Source organism: Polyodon spathula, chromosome 6 (genome assembly GCF_017654505.1).
Source record: "Polyodon spathula isolate WHYD16114869_AA chromosome 6, ASM1765450v1, whole genome shotgun sequence".
Lineage (NCBI taxonomy): Eukaryota > Metazoa > Chordata > Actinopteri > Acipenseriformes > Polyodontidae > Polyodon > Polyodon spathula.
Genome location: NC_054539.1, coordinates 16,996,311 through 17,011,210, shown reverse-complemented (window position 1 = coordinate 17,011,210; position 14,900 = coordinate 16,996,311). Strand labels below are relative to the sequence as shown.

The 14,900-nt window shown below is 37.9% G+C and overlaps 1 pseudogene; it reads right to left on the bottom strand.

Annotated features, from left to right (window-relative positions):
- Window positions 1-3,993: 3,993 nt before the first annotated feature.
- LOC121316660 lies at window positions 3,994-4,867 on the bottom strand (annotated as a pseudogene).
- Window positions 4,868-14,900: the final 10,033 nt, after the last annotated feature.

Sequence of the window (14,900 nt, the reverse complement as noted above, 5' to 3'; positions counted from 1 at the left end):
GAACCGTGGGTATGTCTGTGAACATTTGTCCAGAGTTATTTTGATATAGAGGAATTTTCCAATTTAAATTATTTTAAGTGCATTTTTAAAGTTACTCTCAAACTATTTTTTAGTGTATTATTATTATTAATGTTTTCTGTGTACCTGTAGTCAGTCTCTCTGGCAAACTCACAGAGACTCCAGCCCCCTGCTCTTCTCTTGACAGTGTTTTAATGTATTTCACAGTCTGTCTTCTGCAAATCCTTAAGTACTCACATTCAACATTTGAGATGTAGTGAGAAAAGAAAGTCTTCTGGAGGTGAAACACCACTAAAAAAACAAAGGCGTTTCACTGTTGCAACAGATCACTGCTCAAATGCAACAATGATAAAACAGTGATGGCTATGAGAGAAATGTGTCAGAGCCTTCCAAGGAATGGGCAAAACCACAGCCTAATGAAAATGATATAAAAATGCTTTCAAAAGACACACACGAAGGACGTTGAATGTGATTGTCCACAGTCCCCTGTGGGGACATGAAAACAGTCACGGACCTTTTCCCTTGTTTTGAATCCAGGTGAAAGCTATGATCCCTTATTGATGTAACCTGTTAAATCCACTTCAATCAGTGTAGATGAAGGGGAGACAGGTTGAAGAAGGAATTTTAAGCCTTGACACAATTGAGACATGGATTGTGTTTGTGTGCCATTCAGAGGGTAAATGGGCAAGACAAAAGATTTAAGGATAATGCCCCATGCCACAAGGCTAGGATTGTCCAGGAATGGTCCCACGAACATGACATTGAATTCAGCTTACTGCAGTGGCCTGCCCAGTCACCAGATCTCAATCCAATTGAGCATCTGTGGGATGAGATGGAATGAGCTATTTAGAGTAGAGATCCACCATCAGCCAACTTGACACAACTGTGGGAAGCATTGGAGTCAACATGGGCCAGCATCCCTGTGGGACGCTTTCGATACCTTGTAGAGTCCATTCCCTGACAAATTGAGGCTGTTCTAAGGGCAAAATGAGGTGCAACTCAATATTAGGAAGGTGTTCCTAATGTTTTGTACACTCAGTGTGTGTGTATATATATATATATATATATATATATATATATATATATATATATATATAATATTTATATATATATATATATATGATGTTTTCCGCTATATGGAAAACAACACCAAATATGACAAGGGAAAGGGAGAAAAGACTAGGACTGTTTTTGTGGAGAAACAGGTACGTCATTCTACTATTAACATTCAGTGGCTTACACAATGCTATTGATACAAAGATTATCTGGACGTGGAATTCTTTATTATTATTATTTTATTTTTATCTTACAAGATTTACTGGGATGTGATTTATTATTTATATTAACACTGATATTCTCAAAAATAGGTTTAATTGTGCTGGAGAGGTTTTTTAAAAAAAAAAAAAAAAACTTGATGTAAGCTATGCAAAGAATAGTGTTTTGACTCTAGGGGAAGCTTTCCTTTTGCTGTAGATGGATGATTTATTTATTTATTTATTTTAATGCAGAGTAATTTTTTACTGTTCCATTGTGGAATATGTTTGTAAATTGCCTTATTTTCAAAAGTCATTAAACAATTTAGTCCTGCATGAGGAAAGGATACTTGAAAGTCAGTCAAAGCTTGTAAAACGAATCAGTAAGGGCAACTATAATTACTCACAATTTTGAGGGCATTTCATATAGATGTACTCTCTCTCTCTCTCTCTCTCTCTCTCTCTCTCTCTCTCTCTCTCTCTATATATATATATATATATATATATATATATAAATCTCCACATAGCTAATTTTTAAAATGTTTTTACTCAAACATTGTTTTGCTCATGTTTGTAGAACATCCCTAACGATGAGGTTGAAAAGCATGCAGCAACAACAAAAGGAGCAGCACCACACTTGTTCTCTGAAGACAGGAGACTGAAGGAGGCAGTGGTAGTGGGGCCATTGTTACCGTGTTCTGTCTGGTCAGAGACCAAACCAGGATTCTTAGCTATCTTAATAGCAGTCTACTATGTTTTTGATTTCAACTATCCAAAAATGTATTCCAAGTTTCTGGGACTGTTACAGACCTTCTTTCTCAATGACCCATATCTAGGTGACAAATCAAAAAAAAAGTGTTCTTTTAAAACACTTTGTAAAACAATGAAAGGAACAGCTTCATTGAAAGAGTCAGTCTGCAGATTTTAAAATTTTAAAAAAGTTTCTGTTTCAAGAGTAATCAGTTCAGTTATAGTTAATTTGCATAATTTCAAATTTCCGACTTAATTTAAGTTGTATATAATGTTTAACCAACAAAAGTATAACTACTTAAATGTATGTGTTTTTTTTTTGTTTTTAATTTATTAATTCATTAAACTTGTGGATATTCATGGTGTTTACTTGCCGTATAAACCACTTTTTAAAAAATAAAATAAATTAATTAAAACACATAATCAACACATTTTAATTTTAAGGTTATTCAGTTTGTTGTAGTTTGTTTGCATATTGTAACTCAATCCATTTCAGCATGTATATACTGCATAATAAAGCATTAATGTGTGGATATTGTCACTGGTGTGTTGTTAGGTATGAGGCGTGACAATATACACGGTAACCCACGCCCTCAAGTACCGCTGACGGACATAATTTCTCTCGCTTGCAATCCAGCGTTGGACAGTTTTCTGTATTCAGGTTTTACAGATGCAATGATTGGTGTATATTTGTGTGGTGCCTGCCTTTCTGCATATTCTAGGCAACACTGTTGCTAGGAAATTCACTCCCATTGGTTCTAGCCCATACCATACACCACGATACACCGTGTAACAATTATTTTTTTTTGTTGTTGTTCCTGGGTAGTAAGTGTTATTTCCTAATAGCTTATGCCTCAAAAGTATAGAAAATGGCTATTATTCCCCACAAACTTTGCTTTTGTGACCAGGACATTGATATTTCAAAATATCATTATTTCTAATGGGAAAACGGGCAAATGTGTGTCTTTTCGTTCACATAAAGTCAGAAAAAAACAATATATGAATCCAAATTAACATGTATTTATACTAAAGTAATACAAAAATGACTACAAAAGATTTAGAAATGAGTAGTTTTTCGAGATTTACGATTATACTGTATTTACATTTTTGTATTACTTTATATATATAATTGATTTTTTTGTACCCTTGTACTCTTGTTCATTCTCAGGTCTTAGTGTGTGTGCATAACTTTTCCACAGAGTTCATCAAATAATAGTATCTTTGTTTTTCTTATTTAAATGTGTGTATCTGTACATTATGTGAACCTATTTGAGCTGGAGTATGAATGAATGTAATAAACAATAATAAATCAGTTATTTACACATATGTATTTATATAGCACTTGGATGTGTGAGGCAGAAACTGATTTAAGAGACAGACACTCTGCCACACATGAGCCATTACGTACAACGATGTAACGATAAGGCATGACAGCAAAAGGTAAAAATAATAATTATACACCCTTATGACTTTTTTAATAGTTTATACAACTGTGGCACCACTGATAAGTCAAAATACAAAAAATGTGACGTCCATGATACCATTCTACCCATGGTCCACTGCACTTTTACCTGCCCTTGTGTTACAGGTTTCAATACATTTCACAAAGATTTATTTATTGAATTATAGCAATCAAATGCAAATTCTAAACAGCAACCAAACATTTCTTAGATCAAAACACATTTTACTAATCACTTTGTCATTTTAAAACAGATAGGTGCATTGTTACATTAAGTATTACATTATAATATTAACAATAAAAGTAGTAATCATTTCCTTTTAGCAAACTGTTATTCGTTTTGTTACCAAAGCAACAGGAGTTACTGCTAAAAAAAAAAAAAAAATTCTACACAGGCTTGCTTGAAAGAACTTTAACAGGAATGCACTTATGTGTTTCCAGTGCATATTCTTAGATCATTTGATAACTGTATGAAAGTGATCCCCACAAATTCTCTAATAGAACATGTGAATTCTAGTGGTTTCCTGGAAGCAGATTTATTAGAGAGGATGCTGGTTGAAATACCTTGAATGTTAGTATGAGTTCCAGTGACTTCTTAAACCAGGGATAAAACAAAGCATAAATAATTGGATTCATGCAGGAGTTAAAATAAACTATCCATGTGAGAGCATTTGTCACTATTGGAGGAGAAGTAAAATGTATGTATGCCTCAACAACAGTGTAAATGTAATATGGTACCCAGCAAAGAAGAAAGACAGCCACTACAAGCCCCAATGTTTTTGCTGCCTTTCTTTCAGACTTTTTAGGTATGTTGCCTTTGCTTCCATCAGCAGAACTAATTTGCTGTATTACTCTTGCATGCCTTTTTGCAACTATAAACACTTTTGTATACAGAGTAACCATTGCAGAACAAGGCAAGAGAAATGTGACCACCAAATCTACTACCCCCCATGTTGCATCAAATACTATCAAACAGTCTCTAGGACAAGAATATAGTCCTGCATCAGTATTAAAATAAGTTACTAACATTGTGTAAAATAGCGAAAAGAGCCAACTAACTGCAACAAACAGCCACGTTGTAGGAATTGTTATTTTAGTAAAGTAATGGATCACACACAGCAACATATCGATCAAAGGCAATAAATACCAAATTACTAATAGAAACTGAAGTCAGCAACAGACCAAATATAGAGTGCATTGAGCAGTATATGTCACCAAAATACCAACAGAATTCTATGGACTGAATCATGTAGAAAGGCATCACAATTGCTCCTATAAGAAAATCTGTTACAGCAAGTGAAAGCACAAGGAGGTTGGTTGGTGTATGGAGCTGCTTGAAATGAGAGATGGAAATGATCACCACAAGGTTTCCACACAATGTAAGCATCACCACACCAGTCAAAAAAATATACAATATTACATAGATTGCTGTTGGACGGATTTCTTTAGGGCAGGATACGTTGCCAGACTGGAAACAAAGCTGCACTGTTTGGAGTTCTTGAAGCTCAATTATTTCCATTCCAATTTCAAATCTATTCTTTTTTCTTTGCCAAGAAAAAAAACAAACAAACCAGACTGTAGCCTCATCTGAGTGAACCAGAAGCTTTCACTGAATCTCTCTCTCTCTCTTTCTTTCTCTCTATATATGTAACATGTAGATCCTCCCCCTCTCCCAGGAGCTGAGTTTGAATAAACTGACAATTTGAAGCCAGTGAAATCTGCAGTTTTATTTATTTTTTTCTGCCAATAGGCTTTCTTCAACCCTGTAATTCATATAGATTAATACTGCATGATTTTTCCCAGAGGTCATTGCTTGGCAATAGAAACCTGCTATTGTTACAAATGAAGAATAAATGAGTGGGTAGTGTTTGCTACAGTCAGGACAAAAAGCCTGACAAATAAATAATTAGATTATAAACAGATTACAGTTTTATATATATCTGTATCTATATCTATCTATCTATCTATCTATAAATATCTATACACACACACACACACACACACACACACACACCTTGTTATATTGCCCCTCACTATACTGCGGATTCGGTTATATCGCGGTACTGGAGTTGGCTCCCCATTTTTACTGTCTAACTGCATATGCCTTAGCTGCAATATACATAGGCACTTAGAATTACTGTTTGTTGTATTTCGTACTGCACATCACAAACAGCAACATACAAAACAATGAAAAACAAAGCAAATTAAATATCTACTTGCTGAAGCGGTTTGTATTTTAGCCGACGAGGTGTTCACGTGTGGCAGCAATGCACTGGCAAAAGCCACAAGGCTGTGACGTCAGCTCCCTAGCAACAAGCCTCCTATGTTGTTATTGTGAATGGATTCTTTCAATGCAGTGGGTTTGTGCATTTGAAAAAGGAGAGGAAGACTCGTGAAATTAGTTGGAGACTGAAGTTGATAGAAGCAATTACCCTCCACAGTATGAATTAAAATGGTGTGCTGCTTTTTACACACAAAACGAGAAAAAACGGTTTGCGTAGAGGATTTATATTGGACCCTGACGCCCCCGATAAAACGAGGGAGTGGTTGTACAGTATTTGTTATTAGCCTATTTGTTTTTCTGTGGGTCTCTCGCTATATCGCGGCCCTCGATATATATATATATATATATATATATATATATATATATATATATATATATATATATATATATATATGGTGCCTATAGAAAGTATACACCCCCTTTCAAAATGTTCACCTTTTGTTGCCTTATAGTCTGGAATTAAAATGCATTCAAATTGTTTTTTTTTCATTTATCTGCACATCCTACCCCACAGCTTCCAAGTGAAAAAAATATTCTAGAAATTTGTAGAAAATTAATTAAAAATAAAAACTGAAATAGCTTTGTTGGACATGACATATGTTTTTGTTTGGTTTGATTTTTGTGCTCCACAAATCTCATACAGCGCCTACTGCTCACTGTACTCCTAACTCACCTCACCTCTGAAGTGTGGCCGCTAAATACCCCGATGCACAGGCGGGGCTCATTGCGACCCTCATTATCATGATTGCGGCTCATTATTTGTGCATGCTGAGTAATCGTACATAGGCTGCAGTGCAAAATAATTGACTGATTTTGCAGCTGCAACTGTTTGCACTGTGCTTATACTTACATCAGTCTCTAAAAATCTTTGTGTAAAGACATAGAATCAAAGAACATGGTAGGAACAATGTGACCATTGTATCTAATGTTCTCCATACAGCATTAAAAATAATTATACAGTCTGCTGGACAAGCACCAAAACCGTCCAGACCTTCAGAATTGCCTTTAATATAAATTATCGCACATATGTAAAGTATTCCAACTGTCCAGCTAATGGCAGCAAACAGCAATGACATACACATTGTTATTTTGGCAGTGTACAGCAATGGATCACACACAACAAAATAACGATCAACAGCAATGAATATCAAATAGAAAATTAAATAGCTGACAAAGCCAGGTCAATATTGGAGTGAAGAAGGCAGACTGTATCCCCAAAATACCAACAGGTTTATAGACCTAACCCTACTGAATGGCATCACAAATAGTCCTAGAACAAAATCTGCTACAGCCAGTGAAAGCACAAGGATGTTAGCTGGTGCATGGGTCTGCTTGCAATGAGAGATGGAAATGACCACAACCATGTTTCAACACACTGTAATCAGTTTTCCACCTAATCAATAATGTAAAGAATTGCATTTATTTCTGTGGCTCGTTTCTCTTTGGGACAGGTAGAGTTATCAGATGGAAAACAATACTGTACATTTTCTATCTCCTTCAGTTCAGATAGATTCATTGTTTTATGTTACTGGTTGAATGGTAAGGTCGATCCCCTGAAATTTATAGAAGGTAGTCTAGTTGGCACCTTCACTTCTCTCTCTCTTTCTCTGAGGACTGTTTGAGGGGCCTGCTGCAAGCAAGGTTTGCGAGCTGCGTGAGAGCAGTAGTGGTGAGCTGTACTTACTTCTATATTTATTTTATTATATATTTATTAAACATTTTTTAAAAAGTATTTTTTTGTGGGCTCCAACTCCGGTGGGTTGGGGTGGGGCTTTCTAGGCGCCGTGGTTTTAAAGTTTTTTTCCGAAAATAATGATTCTGTTGAAGATGTGTTGCTTGCCGTGGGACGGGTGGTTGGTTTTGAAAAGATCAAATCTGCCTCACGGATGAACAAAGCTATAGTCGTTTTCCTTAACTAAGAAAATCTGGTTAACAAAATTGTGGAAGAGGGATTTATGTTGAATGATTATTTGGCAACTGTAACACCGTTATCTACGTCTCTTACCAAAGTAATATTGTCAAATATTCCCCCTTTTATTAATAATTAATTGATTGAAAGAAAGCTTTCCAGATATGGTAAAATAATGTCACCGATCAAAGTATTCGTACTGCTTGATAACCCTTAAAAAAGTCTAAATGTCGCTTGGTGTTTTAACATAGAGGGCAGGGATTATGTTGTTTTTGCCAGCACAGAGGTTTTTAAATGTTTTTCTTGTGGGGAACAGGGGCACCTTAAACGGACCTGCCCCAAGCTACAATCTGAAGCAGGGACAAGTAGTAGTGATGGTTTCAGGGAGGCAGCCGGGGTGGTTCAGAGAGATGAGGTGGAGGAGCCGCCGAGACCTGAGCCGCAGCTCCAGGGGAAGAGAGCAGAGGAGCCGGATATCAGCGCGGCTACAGCCGAACCGGGGGCTGCAGCGCTGGCCAACACAGACAAGGAGGGGGTGTACACTGCAGTCGTAAAAAAATGAAAACTTAAAAAAAGAACATCTCCTGCTGCTGCCGGCCTGGCAGCGAGCGAGGAGGGGTCTGTGTGGGGGCCCTTTATGGTCTCTCATGACAGTGGCGTAGGGTCTCAACCCTCCACTCTGAAGAACAAGAGAAAGGCAGGCCTCAACCCGCAGATCTCGTGTCTGAGGACCTGGTGCTGGAAGGGAGTGGTGTTGGGAGGGGATAGCCTCGGGGCTCAGGTAGGCCCTGTTGGCGTTCCTCCAGTGATGAGACTCCTCAGCATGCGGGGTCGGTAGCGGAGATGCCAGTGGCTGATGGAGATTCTGCGAGCGAGGAGGGGGACGAATCAACGGGATTGGACGAGGATGGATGGAAGGACGGGCTCTCCGACACCTCACAGCTCTCTGACATCACGGCTAGCCAATGGGGGAAACTATTCACTGAATGAGATCAGCGATTTTCTTGAAAGAACAAAAGGTAAGAGGCGAGTAGACATTAAATCCTTCTTCCCAGACTAGAAACTTTTTTTGTGTTCTGCAGACTTAATATTAAAGAAATTGTCTATAAATGAGTTTGAACAGAAAAAAGGTGCAGACTTAAAAAATAGCTCAGTTTGGAAAACTTTAGCTGCATCTAAACATTTTTAATGGCTAATTTTATTAAGAAAACTTATTTTAACGTGTTTGTTATTTTTAAATAATCTATTTTTATCAATGGAAAAAATATTTTAGGCTCTTTTAACGTGAACGGGTGCAGGGATTTTAATAAAAGCACAATTTAATTTTTTTAACAGCAAGCGTTTTATTGCAGGAGACACATGCAGATAGCAGTAATCAGTCTCACTGGCAGTCTGAGTGGAGGGGGTGACTGTATTTTAAGCCATGGTTCTAATTTTAGTGCTGGGGTTGCTGTTTTATTTTCTCCAGGATTTGGGGCGGAGATTTTATCTATTGTGGAGATTGTTCAAGGTTGACTTTTAAAAGTACAGATAAAACACGCTGGTATTTTTATTGATTTTATTAATATTTATGCATCAAATGTTGAGGAGGAGAGGATTTTATTTTTTAAAAAGCTCAGTCAGGTACTCAGGGGTTGCAGTACGGATAATTTCCTCGTGGTGGAAACCCCATCCCCAATCTGTCAGAGAGCTGGCCACTGTATCAAATACTTTTGACCTGGTTGACATATGGAGGATTTTTCATTCCACAAGTAGACAATATACATGGATCAAATGTAATCAAAATCAGCTGTCAGGGGAGCGCCTGGATAGGCTCTATACTCAACAACAGCATATTAACAAATTCACTAAAAGTAGTATAGCAGCCAGTAGCTTTTCTGATCATCTTTTTATTTCCTTCACTGTTTCACTATCAATCAAATCACATTCAAAATCATATTGGCATTTTAACAACAATCTGCTACAGGACAAAAACTTCACTGATTATTTTGAATTGTTTTAGAAAAATTGGCAAAATGAAAAAACTAATTATAGTAGTTTAAGACAGTGGTGGGATATACGGAATATTCTAATAAAACTTTTCTGTCAACAATACACATAAAATGTCACCAGGTCAGTGGATTCCATGGTCAGTGAGCTGGAGAGAGAGATTGTTGAGTTTGAGAGACAGCAGACCAGCGAGAGCGAAGAGGGTGGCGTATCGGGGCCTGCACGAGAGGAAGCAGCTCCTGGGCAGCCTGCTGGAGAAGAAGGTGAAGGGCTCTCTGCTTAGAGCCCGCTTTACTGAACTCAAAGATATGGACGCCCCCACAGCCGCCTTCTTTGGCCTGGAGAGGAAGACAGCGGATCTGTGGCTGCCTGTGGGAAAGAGGTCTCCTGTCCTACGGAGCTCAGGCATGTTGCAGTGAGCTTTTATACTGCTCTCTACAAGGCTGAGGGCTGCGACCTGGGAGAGACGGAGAGGCCTCTCCAGTATCTCCCCAGCCTGGAAAAGGAGAAGAGCAGCAGACTGGACACTCCGCTGGCGTTCCCAGAGCTCACTGCAGCCATGGCGCAGCTCTCCAAAGGGAAGGCTCCCGGACTGGATAGACTGCCTGCAGAATTCCACAAAAAGTTCTGGAGCTGCATTGGTGAGGACCTGTACCAGGTCCTGTAGGAATATGTTCGGGCTGGGGAGCTGCCGCAGGGCAATCATAACACTGTTACCCAAGAAAGGAGACATCTGTAACATCAAAAACTGTTGCCCTGTCTCCTTGCTGTGATCCGATTACAAACGGCTTTCCAACGCTCTCGCTAATCACCTAAAGACCAACATTGGATCAGTGATGCACACAGACCAATCATACTGTGTGCCTGAGACATCGATTTTTGATGATTTGTTTTTATTAAGAGATCTTTTTAATGTATTGTGACGGAAATATGAGTTCTGGTGAAAAATCTTCCTCCCGACCTGTGAGGGCGCTAAAGAACGAGAGGAGAAGTATCTGGAAGGGCTGGCCTGACAGTTCGTTTCCCGGGACCGGGAAGTGGGTCAGCCTGGAAAGAAGCAAGACTCTGTTGTAAGACCGTATTAATTTGAAAGGTAACGAGGGGCAGTTGCAAGTAATAAGGCAGCTGCAACCATTTAGCTAGCTATCATGCTGGATTACATATAGGGGCCAGGGTAACACTGATGTTTTCCTTCGTTTGGGTAAAACGCTGGAAAGAGAGAAGGATCGAGAGAGGAGCTCTCATTAAAAGAAAGAGTGTTGTGTGTTGTTTGTGTCTGTGTAAATAACTGTCTGTATTTTCACCACTAGACAGCTAAATGCACAAATCCGGAGCTGTCGCAAGGGTCAGCACGAACCGGATCACCACTGCACCAACCGTCATGAATTACCCGTGTCTTCACCATCGCACACGCACGTCTGCACTAACCCAGGACTGGTGACCGTGTGTTTGTTTTTTTGTTCGGGACTGTGCCCTGTTATTGCTATCCCCGCGCTTTACACATTGTTGTGTATGGCCGGGGATTTGTTATTTGACGGTCACCAGACCTGGATTACAAATAAAAGCACTTTTTCACTGGATATCGTTGTCTGCCTGTCACTCCTGCATCGCATCACCGCTACACCTGTTCCCCTCCACCAGCCACTTTGCCACATGTATCCAAAGTCTATAATGTTGATTTTGGTTTAATTTCACTTGATCAGGAAAAAGCTTTTGATAGAGTTGACCATGAGTATCTGTTTCGTTTTTTAAAAGCCCTGTTTTTACTTTGTTTATAAGACTCCTTTATCACAATGTTTTTAGTGTTGTGAAGATTAATAATGGTCTGACTGTCCCCTTCCCTGTGCAGAAGGGGATACGACAGGGCTACTCCCTCTCAGGGATGCTCTATGCCCTCTCTATAGAGCCCCTCCTACACAAGCTGAGGGAGAAACTGCCTGGACTGGCAGTACCAGCTGCGCCCAATGCAACCCCTATCAAGCTCTCCGCATATGCTGACGAACTCAGCGTGTTTGTCACAACTGACCGAGACATCGCTGTGCCGGAGTCATGCATTAGAGTGTATGAAAAGGCAACCTCAGCACAAGTAAACTGGGCAAAAAGTGAAGCTTTTCAATACTGCCTTCAGTTTTAAGCTGGAACAAAACTGGGGTCAAACTTTTAGGTATTTATTTTGGGAATGAACCAGTGGCTCCTCTCTCTGATCTCCTTCAGGGGTAGTGTCCTCATCATTAACAGTCTTGTTGCCTCCATGGTTTGGCATAAGCTGGTGTGCCTGGATCCTCCCCTGGTTTTGTTAAATGAGATACAGAAATGCCTTGTGCAGTTTTTTTTGGAGTGGACATTACTGGCTGCGCCCAGCTGTTTTGTACTGTTGTTACTGTAGTTTCTATATTGTATTCTAATTTATAGAATAAATGGATTTAAAAGTCTCTCTCTCTCTCTCAGCACATAAACTTATCTGAACTTGATTCACCTGGTGAAATATTTAGGAATAAACATACTGATTTATTCTTATGAATATCAGGGCAGTTTCCAAACGTCTCACGTGCAAACAAACTAAATATAGTAGAATAACTTTCAACCATAAGAAATACAGTACACTACAGACGTTTACTAATATTTTGCTCGAACTGAGCCTCTGAATAAATACACTGTGTCAAACCTATTTCTGTTTGACTCAAATATCCACTACTGATTTGCACTGCTCAGCCAGTTTAGTGCCTCTGACATAAATATATTGTTATACACAATATATACACAAATGTGTGGTCATTGCTTATGTTTGAAATACATTTAAGCTTCATTGTAGTACAGTAGGCATCAGCATCTGCATATGAATGCCCCTATAGAACAAAATATTCAAAGTATGAGCTCATGAAACAAACAGAGGTAAAACTGTTCTCTATGTATTTTTATTTTAAAAACCGATTATAATAGCTATATCATACCTGGGCATTTCCATGGGAATGAATAACCATGCAGCATGGCTGACCTGCTTCCCAAAGAAATGCCATCATCCTTAATTGTTATTGCTTACTCGTTAGTAAACTGTAATCATTGTGCCCTATCATGGCATACATTAAAGCCTGTGATATCTGGAAAAAGGGTGGTAATTGACTCCCTCGGGTAGGTAAGTCCCTGTAACTACCTCTCCCAAGTTAATCAGTTGTGGAGTCTGGTGCAGGGCTGAGGTGCAATGTAGTACGGCAGCTGTAATGTAAACAGGGTCTGACATTAGGAGGAAATCTGTGACTGCACACATCACATTGCAACGGGGTTAATATTTAGATTGTTATCTTTTGTGCAGGTAAGGGATGGATTTCTAGATGGGACACGATAATCTAATGTGGACTCCCCTTTTGCTGGCCTTTCAGCTGCTGTAATGTGTTGTGACTGCCTTGTCATTTCTTTGCTAGTTCTTTTGTTTCCAGGGCTATATGCTTTCTATACATCCATCAACATTATCACATTAACAAATAATAAAGGGATGCCCTTATTTTTTCCTACATTTTCATAACGTTAACTTCCTTACCTGTTTAATATGGTATTTTGTGTGTTGTGTTTAATTCCCTGTTGTTTGTGCTTAAATCATTATTTGGAACAAAAATGGTTGCTGAACTGAAAGCTAGGTGAAGTGAGTTTTGCACAGGATTCACCTTCTGTGCACAATACAAGGCTAATACTGTGTGCTTCCCAGCCTCAGTTAAAAGAAAAAACCTCTCAAATAATTGTTATTGCACTGTAGCTGTGGATGGCTGCATGTTGAGTCTGCAGTGTGTAAAAAAAGTGGGCGGCTAACGGCACATGCCGTGTAGGACAGCGTGTGTTCGTCTTCGCCCCTCTGTCAGGGGCAGGGGTGGTAGCAGTGAGCTACTAAATTGGTCAGGGGTCTGAATACTTTATATATATATATATATATATATATATATATATATATATATATATATATATATATATATATATATATACATACAGTGCCTTGCAAAGTATTCAGACCCCTGACCAAGGGGACTGTATGTATGACCTATATATATATATATATATATATATATATATATATATATATATATATATATATATAGTATATATAAAAAGTATTCAGACCCCTGACCAATTCTCTCATATTACTGAATTACAAATGGTACATTGAAATTTTGTTCTGTTCGATATTTTATTTTTAAACACTTAAACTCAAAATCAATTATTTTAAGGTGACATTGGTTTTATGTTGGGAAATATTTTTAAGAAAAATAAAAAAACTGAAATATCTTGCTTGCATAAGTATTCAACCCCCCCCCCACACACACACACACACACATATATATATATATATATATATATATATATATAATGATTGATTATTTTGTACCCTTGCTTTGCAATCTTGTTCATTCTCAAATCTTAGTCTGTGTGCATAACTTTTCCCCAAAGTTCATGAAATAATAGTTTTATCTTTGTTTTTCTTATTTAAATGTGTGTATCTGTACATTATGTGAACCTATTTGAGCTGGAGTATGAATGAATGTAATAAACAATAATAAATCAGTTATTTACACATATGTATTTACATAGCACTTGGATGTGTGAGGCAGAACTGGTTTAAGAGACAGACACTCTGCCACACATGAGCCATTACATACAACGATGTAACGATAAGGCATGACAGCAAAAGGTAAAAATAATAATTATACACCCTTATTACTTTTTTAATAGTTTATACAATTGTGGCACCACTGATAAGTCAAAATACAAAAAATGTGACGTCCATGATACCATTCTACCCATGGTCCACTGCACTTTTACCTGCCCTTGTGTTACAAGTTTCATTACATTTCACAAAGATTTATTTATTGAATTATAGCAATCAAATGCAAATTCTAAACAGCAACCAAACATTTCTTAGATCAAAACACATTTTACAAATCACTTTGTCATTTTAAAACAGATAGGCGCATTGTTACATTAAGTATTACATTATAATATTAACAATAAAAGTAGTAATCATTTCCTTTTAGCAAACTGTTATTCGTTTTGTTACCAAAGCAACATGAGTTACTGCTAAAAAAAAAAAAATTCTACACAGGCTTGCTTGAAAAAACTTTTACAGGAATGCAAGAGTAATACAGCAAAAACTTTTACAGGAATGCACTTATGTGTTTCCAGTGCATATTCTTAGATCATTTGATAACTGTATGAAAGTGATCCCCACAAATTCTCTAATAGAACATGTGAATT